Below are 12,402 nucleotides of genomic sequence, written 5' to 3' on the forward strand. Positions count from 1 at the left end.
GTTTATTGAATAGGCTTTTTTATTTTCCATTTATTATATTATTAATTTATTTTTGATGGCATTTTTTAGAAGATAGATATGCATACATACATTTACTGCTTTTTTAATTTACAATTGCGATATTTTCGTTCATTCATTGTTATTTATAATTTCAGTTAATTATTCTTTTTTATCTAAGGCCTTGGTTGAGATGAAAAAACGTTACTAGCGGGATTCGAACCCACGACCTAAGGCTGAATACGCCGCTGTTCTAACCACTTGAGCTACCGTGACTTCAATATATAATTTGAAACAATAAACTCAGTGATGTATTTGGGTTAGAATATAGATACATAATTTTTTGCGTGACCATTTTTGAATAATCGATTTTGCCTTATCTGAGGGTGCACATTAGTTGGGTAGGTTGATTTACGTTTGATTAGGTAAGCTTCAGGATTAGGATTAGGTTAGATTTAGGGCTAGTAAGAGGAGTTTAAACGTGAATTGGAGCAACCCATTATATCTCACATTAGGCAGGTTCTTCTACCTCATGACATGAACCCGATGGATGGCTTATGTGCGCAGTTGGTCGCGAGGCTATCGACGTCTCAACATCCTCGGGGGTTGATAAGGAGCGTAAGAGTGGAAAGGTCACGGATGAGGGAGTTGGAGTAAATAAATGATTTGTAATGGAATTTGGAGTATCTGGATTTGGCTAGGTCAGTAACATAAGGAATTCGGAGGACTGAGTGAAGGGATGCAAGTTTTATTGTACATTTAAGGAATCAATGGTTCTAAGGAGGTCGTCTTAGTAGAATAAACTAGGACAGGTTCAAGTTTTCCTGAGAAGATTGCTGCGTTGTCAGCAAGGGTAAGGATGAGCGAGAAAGAGTACTAATGCGCTAAAACGTAACGGAACGTAGGATGCTCCCTTGAGCAACACTGCAGAGAAGAGAAGTAATCGGAGAGGTTGAGGTTTGGTAGGTAACACAAAGAAACGATCGGATAGGTAGGATTTTAGGATGAGATAGTATGTACTAAAAAGGAAGGGTTTTATTTTCAGCAGTATAGATTCTGGTGTTAGTCGCGATCGAACATTTGGGAGACGTCTAGATTCCAAGGCAGAATTGCTTAGGCTGTAGAGACCTTGGGATGATATATTTTTTGAATGACGGAAGCCTAACTGGTCGTCAGGAACAATACGTTTGCATTTGACTTAGGCAACATTTGTGTAAGTGTTAAGGGTAATAACATGCTTACAGACCTGAGTCCACCATCAAATCAACGAACGAAAGCCACCCATTACCAATCATCAGTTCATTCAAAACCTGTAGCATCACCAACCTGATGATTGTTTCTCACATAATTCTAGCGTTATCTTACAGTCATATTACATGTGGTGCTATGCTACAAAAAGGCAAGTTTATATACGTAGGATGAGGGAGGAGTGTAGAGTATTCGAAACCACTTGCAACCCAAAAACACGTTTTATTATTTAAAAAAAAAAAAAAATTAAAAAAAGGACCTCTCGGTATTAAGCCAACACGACACACTAGGCATTCAACACTTAGAAGTAACCTCCTTCTGTCAGCTGTTCCTCTTTTGACGTATCCTGCAGGGGCTAAATAAATGGTTGGAAGCGTCGATCCTACATATATATAGTTAAATATAATTAGCCAGTGACTGCCTTTTGCATGAATTATTTTTGAAAATGGCAATAATTTGAAAACTTCGATTATGTCACACAACGATATAAGGAATTTATTGTTTTATTGTTAAACGAGAAAATTTTCTTTCGAAGTAAGTAAGGGTTTATCAACTTCTATAGCCCACCCATTTAATTCGAAAACGATTAACTTGAGCAAAAAATGGTCTTATACAAACGTCAAGTTAATTTTGGCTAGGAATCGCGGTATAACATATTTAACATAACTTTCTCATATAGCTCAGAAATGACACTAACTTTGTTATTTTAAATGAGAATCACATATTTTATTCGTTCAATTCGATTCTAGAGATTATTTTATGCCACTTTTATTGAAAGGAAAATTTTGCTAGGATTGACCATTTCTGAGATATGCCCGACGGAAGCGATTCTCTGCTGATCAACAAGCTGCTGAAAATTTCAGTGAAGAAATAAATACTTTCATCGCAGAAGAAGATTATTGTTTGGACTGGATCTATAACTGCGATAAAACAGTTCTAAATTTTAAAATGTTACTGTCAAAACCGTTGGCCAGCAAACGAGAGGGTAATGTATCTGGTAAAAAACAAAACAAAGAGAGAATAACTGTTATGGTTTATGCCAACACTTCTGGTATCACCATCTACCTTCGATGGTGATAGAAAAATCGGCAGAACCACGAGCATTAAAAAATATCAATCCCACTGTCCGGCCAGTTTTTTACAAACATCAAAAAAGTGCCTGGATGGATTCGGAACTTTTTCTAAAATGGTTCAATGAACAATTTATACCAAAAGTAAGTGCGTTTCTACATTCAAACCATTTACCAAAAAAAGCACTCCTTCTTATGGATAATGCTCCATCCCATCCAGATCCAGAAACATTGAAAAGAAATGATTTGGATGTGAAATTTTTACCAGCTAATATGACGAGTTTAATCCAACCAATGGATCAGGGTCATTGAGTCATTTAAACGCCGTTATCGAAAACAGTTGTCTTAAAAAAATTAACATTAAAACCATCTACCGGGCCGCGGAAGCTTGGGAGTCGGTTCAATCTGCCACACTAAGAAAATCTTGGAATAAACTTCTCGGAAAAAGCCAAAACGAAGAAAATCAAGATCAAGACGAACTTCATTCAGTCGTACGGTCAAATCCCTGAGTTCGAAAATGTTTCCCGTGAAGACGTCGAAGAATGGATTTGAAAAGATGATGAAGAACACATGTTAAATGACACGAAATCGTCGAGAAAGTTCTTAAAAAAGACGACGACTCAGATGGCTCTGAAGAAGAAGTTTCTAACAAAATATCATTTGAAAAAGGATTTGAGGCTTTAGAAACAGCCCTGCAGTTCGTCGAACAACAACCGACTGTTACGCTTACAGATGTCATGGCAATTAAAAAATAGCGGGACTTTGTGGCTGCAATGGGAGTGAAGAAAGCGAAACAGACATCGTTGATTATTATAATGTAAATGAAATTATAATGTGTTTTGTGTGGTTTTCTCTTATTTCTTTTTTAACGATATATTTAAACTTAAATTTTTTGGTGCAAAATGCGTTTTTAATTAATTTTCATTTCATTTTCTTTTTAAAAGTCGGATTGTCCGAGATTTTCAATTATCCGAGATAGGTCTGGTCCGACCACCTTGGTTAATCTAGAGTCTACTTCCTACCGAGAGCCATTTTAAAACTAAAATAGACTCGATGATGATAATTTTTTTTTTGCAAAAAGAGTTTTCTCCTCAAAAATTAATAGAAGCTAAGCAAGCCCATGATTCGTACCCTATTCTGAGATGGTTCCTATCCTAAATTAACTTGGTAATGCTAATTGTTTTCGAAATAAACGGAGAAGGCCATCTTGTCATAAAAAGCGTACCCCTCACGCACTTCCGTCGGGCATAACTCAGAAATGGTCGATCCTACCAAAACTTTTCCTTTCAGTAAAAGTGGCATCAAAGAGCTCTAGAATACAATAAAAACATGAGATTTTCATTTAAAATAACAAAGTTTGTGACATTTCTGAGCTAGATGAGAAAGTTATGTTAACTCTGTTCCCACCACGCGATTCCTAGCCAAAATTAACTTGGCGTTTGTATATGACCATACAGGGTGTATCAGCTTATATAGTCCACCAATTTAATTTGGAAACGATTAACTTTAGCAAAAAATGGCCTTATATATTTTATATTATTATATATGTATATATAAAATTCAAATCTGTTATTCATGGTAATATTAAATGTAAATGTCACTCAGAAAAACAATTATAATGGTTGTTGTAACAAGACGAGTGATCTGAAGTTGTTTATGAGGATCATTAAGTAGGATGCGGTCATAAAATACGAATTTTCTCCCTTTATTCCTTCATTTAACAGGGCTTTCGTGAAGTTGACGAGGGATTTGCGCTTAAACGTTTACTCCTTTTAAGTGTTGTCATTAAATATAGGGCTCTTACTACCTCTTAAGTAGAACTAATCAAAAGATCTTCCACCTGCCAGCGAGCAATTAGGATAATGGCCAACTTAAAGGGGCGTTTCGTTTCGCTCGAAAAATTAAGCGTTAAAAGACTCACTTCCCTCGCGACCGGGTAGGAATGTTAACATTTTATGTTATTCTGCCGAAAAGAAAAGAACCGAGGGAAAAAAAGGATTTTTCAAGTGGGACATTTCCGGAGGAAATAAAGACGGAAGACATTCGCATACAGGGTTTAAAGAATTTTCACCTGAGTGGGAACGCCTTGAATAATATATGAAATAGAAAGCTCAACGTTTCCCATTTGCCCAAAGCTCCTGTTTTAACGTGTGTATACCCCGTTTTGAATTATTCCCACCGCCTGTTTACACTGTGTACATCCGCCCTGAATATTGTGTTGTAGATAATACTATATTTATGTGAATGTATGGTATTGCATCAATCCATTTATAGAAATTACCCTAACAAAACATCAAATTGTTAAAAAAAAGGTAAGGTGGCTGATGAACAGTTGGGCTTTTTTCGGTTGTTTCTCGTTCAAGTCCTATTTTCTACTTATATAATACCATTTAAAAACGTCAAATGGTTGGATGTAAGGTCTACTGGATGTAAGGAAAACACTGATTCCTAATAATTTGATGCACAATATCAGCCTAATTTGACGACCAGGTGGTGTCGTATTTCCATAAAAATGGACCCTTTTCAAAAAATGTATGATTTGCAACGTTAGGCTTTTAAGCTGGGTGAGGCAAACGCTGAAGTTTTCCATTTTTCTGCAAATTATGTCTGTTTAAAAAAAAAAATTGTAATAATGAGATGCGATCAATTGAAAATATGGTAAAGGTGCAGTGGCAGCGGACTGGGTCGACCGAAAAGCTCTTGCGCGATAAGAGCGACTGGTAGGGAGCCCCCAGAGAGTTTAAAAAAAGGGTTATGACAACTCAGTTCAGAATGGCCCATACGCGGTTGACACACAGATACTTACTTTTGGGCCAAAGCCTCCGTACATTCCTGCAAGCAGAGAAAGTGTGCTTCCTCAGTGTGACTTTACTTTCAATTCAATGGTGATATTCCTTGGCTCCATAAAGGGAGCGAGTAAGAATTACCAGAATTGTGCTCGCCTACGTGTGTGTGTGCAAGAGCGTCGATGGCGTTGATATAAAGTACCATTGACTTCAATTAGACTAGATTGTGTATGTATAGTTGTTGTCTAAAGAGTGAGGGAATAATTTTAGTACATCGTCACCCTACTTGAATGAAAGGAATGAAAGTAAGAAAGAATGTTTTTAGGAAGGAGTGAGAGTTTAGGTTAAAACTGTGTGAGTTGGGGATGGATGAGCTTGCTGCCGAAGCCTCTTGAGCCTAAATTCGGCTGTGGTACGGATAATATCAAGATCCGTCCCCGGACCATCAAATCCCGAACTGTGTGATTCTGCACATATCGCACATCCACAACTCAACAAAAGAAAATTTTCAGCAGAAATAAGTTTACGTTTTTTGACGTATGTATTAAGTACACTCCTTTACCGTTGTTGGCAATAAAAACTGTCATGATCAATCAATTTTGTCTTTCGATATAAAGACTTAAGCGAAAACACAAAATTTTAAAAATCCAGCTGTACTACCCCTAAAAAACTACCCCTTTTAGTGTTGTAATACTTTTCCTGCATATTTTGGCTCTCATTAATTTAAGATAGTTTGTTTGCTCTAACGGTAATGGTGGTCAATGAATGACAGTAAGGGTATTAATTTTTTTGTGATAGTAACAGACAACATACAAACCTAAAAAAATGAGCATAAATATCCATGTAGTAAGTTTTACTAAGATTATTTTTGACCCAAATGTGCTTTCCTCCTGGAGTCAGGGCTAATTAGTTATTTAAAATACAAAATTAATGATTGAAATAAAGGTTTTATTGATTATTAAAAAATATTGTAATTAAAACATAAAAAAATCGTTGAAACTCTAAAATGATGTAAAAGTTAAAAGATAACAGTTAAAAATGATGAAAAAGCAATGTTATAATTAAAAATGTTATTAAAATAAATGAAACAAAAATAATTCGCGAACACTCTAGATCAAGGTTGGTTTTGAAGGAAAAAAACAAATTCATTTCTTACAGCCAAGCTTTAAACCTATTTTAAGGTCATTATCAGGGCCTGTATTATTGTCAACATTACGAAAAACATATTTTTACAATTGATTTAACAACATAATGCGAATAACGTAGCATAAAATCCTCCACTAACAAGAAAAAAAACTGACGTAACTCGAAATGTGCTACTTTTCCTCATAAATACTCACACCGATGCTTTAAAGCTTGTCATAGAACTAAGATATGCCACTTTTCGTGAATGGTGCCAGTAGGTTCCCGCCAATTCAAAAGTTCAAAGTGCTGCCTAGCAGCTAAGAGTCCACCAACAATTATGCCATTTTTTCTGTAGCATCACGCAATACTTAAAAAAACAAAAAAACAATCCGGTTTTTATAATTTTTCGACTCGTGTCACTTTTCTTGTGGGTGTGCGATATGTATGTGTAAAAATGTGCATACATGGGAAGAATTGAGCTTAAATCAAAAATCAAACAATGAAATGCTAGGATGATTAATGAATTCAAGTGAATAGTTACTGCTAATAATTAAATTATAAATTAACAAAAGAATAAAATGGCAAAGCTGCTTAGTAGCTTTTCCCCCTTGGATTTTATCGGTATAAACAAACAATGCACTCAATGAAACTGTTTCCAGAAAAAATAAACCATTTAAAATTACCATTTCATCCAATTCATCTGATAACGCCTTTCGGCAATTGAGAAAGTTCGTTTAGGAGAACATTAAACAGAGATCCGGCTAACAATTAAATACAGCCTGACAACTAATTCAATTTAAATGATTTCCTCGGAACAATGAAGTACGACAGGCGCGTCCGTGAAAGGAGAAGTTGAGATGATTTCTCCCTGTTTGTAGTACAATTGTTTTAAGATACATGATAAAGGTGGGGCTGAGTATGTTGTTCAACTACTTTAAAAGATAGTTCTCTTGGTAGTAATGATAATTCTTCTCACTAAAAAATACCTGATTTCTTTTGGCTCTTGGATCTTATGTTGAAACTCCCATTAACCCTAGCTAATTATGAAAAAAGAATTACAAACAAGTAAAACCTTAGCTCAAAACAATGGATATGAAGAAATATTTGTCGATAGGTTGCTAGTAATAACAATAAAAAATTAACTTTAAAGAAGCTACAATCGATCTCAGCCACCTCACCAAACAAAAAAAAAATGTTTCTTTAGGTTTTCATTGCTATCGTACATTATGGAAATATGAGAAAATGAAGGTAAAATTCCTAAATGAGAAGTTTTAGAGTAGTTTTTAGAAGTGCGCGTACATATAGAAACTTCCTCTCAAAACCTAAAGACAAGTTTGATAAATTGTCAAAAAGAGGGGTTTACAAACTAAAGTGTAATGATTGCGATATTAAATATGCAGGGCAAAGCGGCAGATAAATTAAAACGAGAGTTAAAGAACACTTGCCTAAATCGAACAAATATTCTGTATTTAAGGACCATCTAAATGAAACAAAACACGATTTCAATTAAAATTTAAATACACTATGGCTACACAGTTTCAACAAAGGGAAGGAACTATTGGGTTGGCGCAAAATTAATACAGGTTTTGAAAATTTGTTTTATTTTCGCAGGCGCTTATCATGTAAATAAAGCTAAATCCTCAAATCTAATTTATGGAATATAATAAATAATTTTAAATGTTATGTACAACATATTTTAGTTTACATTGCATTTAGTTTACATTGGGTATCTACGAAATTAAATATGTCAAGACTAGATTTTCATCAAATTTATTTGTACGAATTTCAACTTGGGGCTTGCGTCCCAAACCGCGCATAACATCAGTACAGTTTGAGGGAAGGGAAGCATTAGCGTACGCATGGTGCAGCGATAGTTTCAGAGATTTAGTCTTGGGAATTTCCATCTCGAAGGCAGGAAAAGTCGCGATAGGCTTTCCGCCTTGGGTGACGACGACCAACTTAAAACGTCAATTGAAGAAACTTCACGTAAGGTAACACGGGAAATTTCGGAAGAGCGTAATGTTGACCATTCAACTGTTCGACATCTGGAGCAAATTGGTAAAGAAGATCGACAAGTGGGTACCGCACGAACTAGCCGAAACCCAACGAATTCGACAGTTTGATATTTACGTCTGTTCTGTGGCGCCACCGAAATTATCCATTTCTCATCGAATCATCACGTGCGATGAGAAATGGAATCTGTACGATAACAGGAAGCATCAGTGGTTGTGCAAGGTTGAAGCGCCAAAAACTTCCCAAAACCAAATGTTCATCCAAAAAAGTTTATGGTGACTGTACTGCTGGGGTTGTTCACTAAAATTTCGTCAATTATGGTGAAACGATCACAGCAGAGAAATAATGCCAACAAATTGAGAAAATGCACGGGAAATTGCAACGTATTTGTCCGGCATTTGGGTCGATTCTTCTTCACGATAACGTCATGCCATATTTCGGAATGCGAACTCTGCGGAAACTTAAGGACTTAGGGCATGAAACCATACCGCACCCTCCACATTCACCCGACCTGTCACCTACAGGCTTCTACTTTTTTAGGGATTTTGATCACTTCTTCAGGGATAAAATTTGTAGAGAACGTTGTGAAGCCGAAAACGCCTTCCAAGACTTTATTGCTAGTCCAAATAAAGATTTTTATGTCAGCGGAATTACAACGTTTATTACACGTTGGTAAAGATGTATAGATGGAAAATATTTCGAATAGATTTTCTTTATTTCATAAAAATTATAAATAATTTTGATTGCCTTTTCAAAACCTGCATTATTTTTGCACCAGCCCAATAGACTGGTTTGAGAAATTTGAAATTAAAAATGAATATGTAAACATGGAGTTAAAAGTATAAATAATATAATAGATTTTGATCGACCTTGACGTACAAATTAATCACCAATTTAATATTATTTTCTTACATTAGTTATTAGGATAATGTTTAGTTGTGTTGCAATTCATGTCGAGAGACGTGATTCTAACTCCTTCATACTGATGGTGAGTGTTTCATGCTTGAAATCTTGGTCGTTGAAAATAACAAATTTGTGAGGGAGAAATACCTTTTGAAGTAATTGTTCTAAGTTGTCAGCTATGATCAAACGGCTGTCATGAGTTAATCCGCTGATGATTCAGCCGACCATCAAAGTCGACGTTTTATCGTATTATCTTGCCAATCAAATATTAGTTCAATCGAGCTCTGGCATATTTAGCAACTAATGTATGTAATAACCGATTATACATAAAAGGCCAAATAAATGAAATAGGTATAAATTTTGCTTAACGAGAAAAAATATAATGTGGTGAGCTCGGGTTAACCCACTCATTCTTTCTTTAGATCTCTCTCTCACTCTCACTCTCTCTCTCTCTCCCTCTCCCTCTCCCTCTCCCTCTCCCTCTCCCTCACTCTCCCTCNATAATTAATTTGTCAACCAATTATTCTTTATGGACATTTTGTTGTCTGCCTTGTTTTCAAAAATTTAATTCGCAGTTAAGAAAGGTTGGTACAGCCTTGGTCCGTTTTGCTATCGAAAATTTATAGAATTTTTAAATGGCCATTTCGGTTCTGAGGAATGTTTGTTGAAAAATGTGGTTTGAAAAAGATTGGATGTGATGCAGATTTTGTCGATAGAGAATTTTTTGTCCAGTTAATCTTTAACGAGTCATGTCCCATTAAATTGTTTTGTAAATAATTACATTCAATTTTACCACTTTGTTGTTATTTAGTTACGTTCTGTGGAGTTTTTCGATGTTTAAACAAGTAGATGTAAAGCACTAACTTATTTTGGGCTGTTTAGTCTAATTAAACTAACTAAGCGAAATTTATATATACAAGTTTTTTTTTTAAATACTGCAACCTAAATTAATACATTTTTAAAAAAATACTTGAGTAAAAATCAAGAGGACGGTTGATTAAATCTTCCACAGTTGTAAAGCTTTGCTGTTCGGTATGTTGTTTGCTAAAACGTTTGTTCCAATGGGCTTCGTCAAATTTTATTATCAAGTTGGCAGTTAATTAAACCTTTTATCCTGATTGTCCTGATTAAAAGGTTCCTAGTGCAGATAATTTTTGATGATATATAAAATAATGTAAGGTCTGATTGGCTGGTTGTATCACTCACGATAAAATAATTTAAAAATTTACTTCTTAAAGATTACATTTATTTTATATTTTCAACTGCAAATATTGTATTAAGTAAATATGTTCATATATGCTGAATTTGTCATTTGAGTCTCTTGTAGAAGTTATTCAGTGACAACACTCCTTTACACTGAACCTCCATTGTGTTTGTTCAGCGATTGATGAACTTTTTTACAGTGGGTTTTGATGAGTTCAAGTACAAACGAGATGTTTAGGCCGTTACAAACAGTGTAATTTGAAACGTAAAAAGGAGCATTTATAATTTTGACGGAGAATTTTATATTGAATTGATTGGGGACGTTGGCAGTTGGAATCCTTGGTTGATCCCCATACTTCACGAGAGGTCTTACCATTGTCTTGTAATTAACAATTTGTTTTCAATGTCTAATTCTGATTTTGAGTCAAGTAGTCTTTCTACTAATTTAAAACGTCGGTTTGTTTGCTGTCTTTTCAGTCTTGTGTGGGGTCAGTCGTTTATCCAAGTCCAAGATAACGCACAAGGCAATGGGGTACCATTTATTCTCACTGCAGGACATATATTTTTACGTAATGTAAAATTTATCTGTTTACCTTCATTCTCCACTTTGTGAACCGTACATTTATTCTAGTGTTGTAAGTGTTGAGTGTTAATTGAGGAGTCCGTATTACGTGAAAAAAATCGCTTTATCATCTGCGAATGAGAGATATTTAGATAAATAGAGATAGATAGATAGATCACAGAGCTACGTTGAAAAGGTCAGCTCTGGAATAAATTACATTCTTACAAATTCGTACCTTTCATTTCATCTTCTCCATATTCTTTCACCCCCATCTGGAGATCGTAGAGCAAATCTACACTCATCTGAAAAAGTACAGCGGACCATTCGATCAATAGCAGTGTTCTCGAGCAAATGGGAGCCGTGCAACTTTGTGTGTTCTGGTCAATTCTGGTCCTCTTACGGGGCGAAAAGCCATCAGTCCGTACTGATTTTATCTTCTTCGAGCAGTGCATTCAGAAATTTGGACACCTCGAACATCATGGAGTGTTGATGAATCTCTTGAACAACAGTAAGGTCCCGATTTCGCAAAATTTTCAAAATCATAAAACTGTCATCCTGTGGTTCTGTTACCCTAGGGCGTCCAGAACCGGGCCTTCTATGGTAGAACCTATTTTTGGAAAACGTCTAACGGCGTCTCGCAGAGTTTTGTAGGGAACTCCGATGGCAACGTCCATCTTCAATAAATGCCACATCATCCTCATCACTAAATGTAAATTTTAAGCTTAAAACTTGAAATTAAGAAAAGAAAGATGAAAACTAAACAGTTTATTGCTTCAGAATTCAAATGAGACTGAATGAACATTTAAATTCCGTAAAAATTAAGCATTGAAAAAATCATTTATCCTTGTTTTGAATTAGGATTAAGTTCGTTTACCTGCGTATATATATATATANATATATATATATAATTTTTCGTTCAGGCTTATCTTTGAATCTTATTAACCAGTTAGTATAGAAAAAGACAAAAGAGCTTCTCAAAGTAGACATATCGGGTCCTTCGTCTGGGGGTGGTTTTGGGGAGGGGTGAGTGTCGCCGGTCGGCGTGGTGTTGGGGGTGGCTGCCAAACTCAGTCTTTAACGCGATTCCGAAGGCAACGTGCCGGTCGCCTTAGTAGCAAAAAAGACGCGATCGTGCCATGGTTCGTGTCACGTTGTTTTCTGTGTTTTGACAAATACAAGAAAAAAGAAAAGGCTCGATTTAAAGTTTGATTCCTCGCCAAGGTATTTCGGACAAAAATCACCCCTTTTTGTTTTAACGGATGGCATGACAATATTTATATTATGTTAATTTGAATCTGATTAGTCTTAGAGATTTTCCTCTTCTGCAATCGTGAAATCAGTTCCGAGCAAGTTTGAAAATTAATTAATCCCTTAATTTCAAGAAAAGGGCCAGCTGTTCTGTTTTCAAGCTTTTGTGCCATTTCAGCTTTAATTAAATCTATTTCAATTCGTACAATACAAAACACCAAAATTAATTCTTATAATCAATTCATTT

General features: G+C 35.5%; 1 protein-coding gene across 3 annotated transcripts in view; it reads left to right on the forward strand.

Moving 5' to 3' along the window:
• The window catches only part of LOC106664836 (TWiK family of potassium channels protein 9-like), a 392,977-nt gene that overhangs the window by 6,143 nt on the left and 374,432 nt on the right, over positions 1–12,402 (forward strand). Inside the window, exon 1 of one of the 3 annotated variants that reach the window (XM_014390853.2) lies at positions 12,005–12,128. The exons of the other annotated variants lie outside the window; for them this stretch is intronic. The gene's annotated coding sequence lies outside the window, so the exon portion shown is untranslated. Of the gene's footprint in view, positions 1–12,004; positions 12,129–12,402 lie in introns of those variants that run through there. 3 annotated transcript variants of the gene reach the window in all.

This window comes from Cimex lectularius, unplaced genomic scaffold (assembly GCF_000648675.2).
Source record: "Cimex lectularius strain Harlan isolate CLEC.00 unplaced genomic scaffold, Clec_2.1 scaffold208, whole genome shotgun sequence".
NCBI classification, from domain to species: Eukaryota; Metazoa; Arthropoda; class Insecta; order Hemiptera; family Cimicidae; genus Cimex; species Cimex lectularius.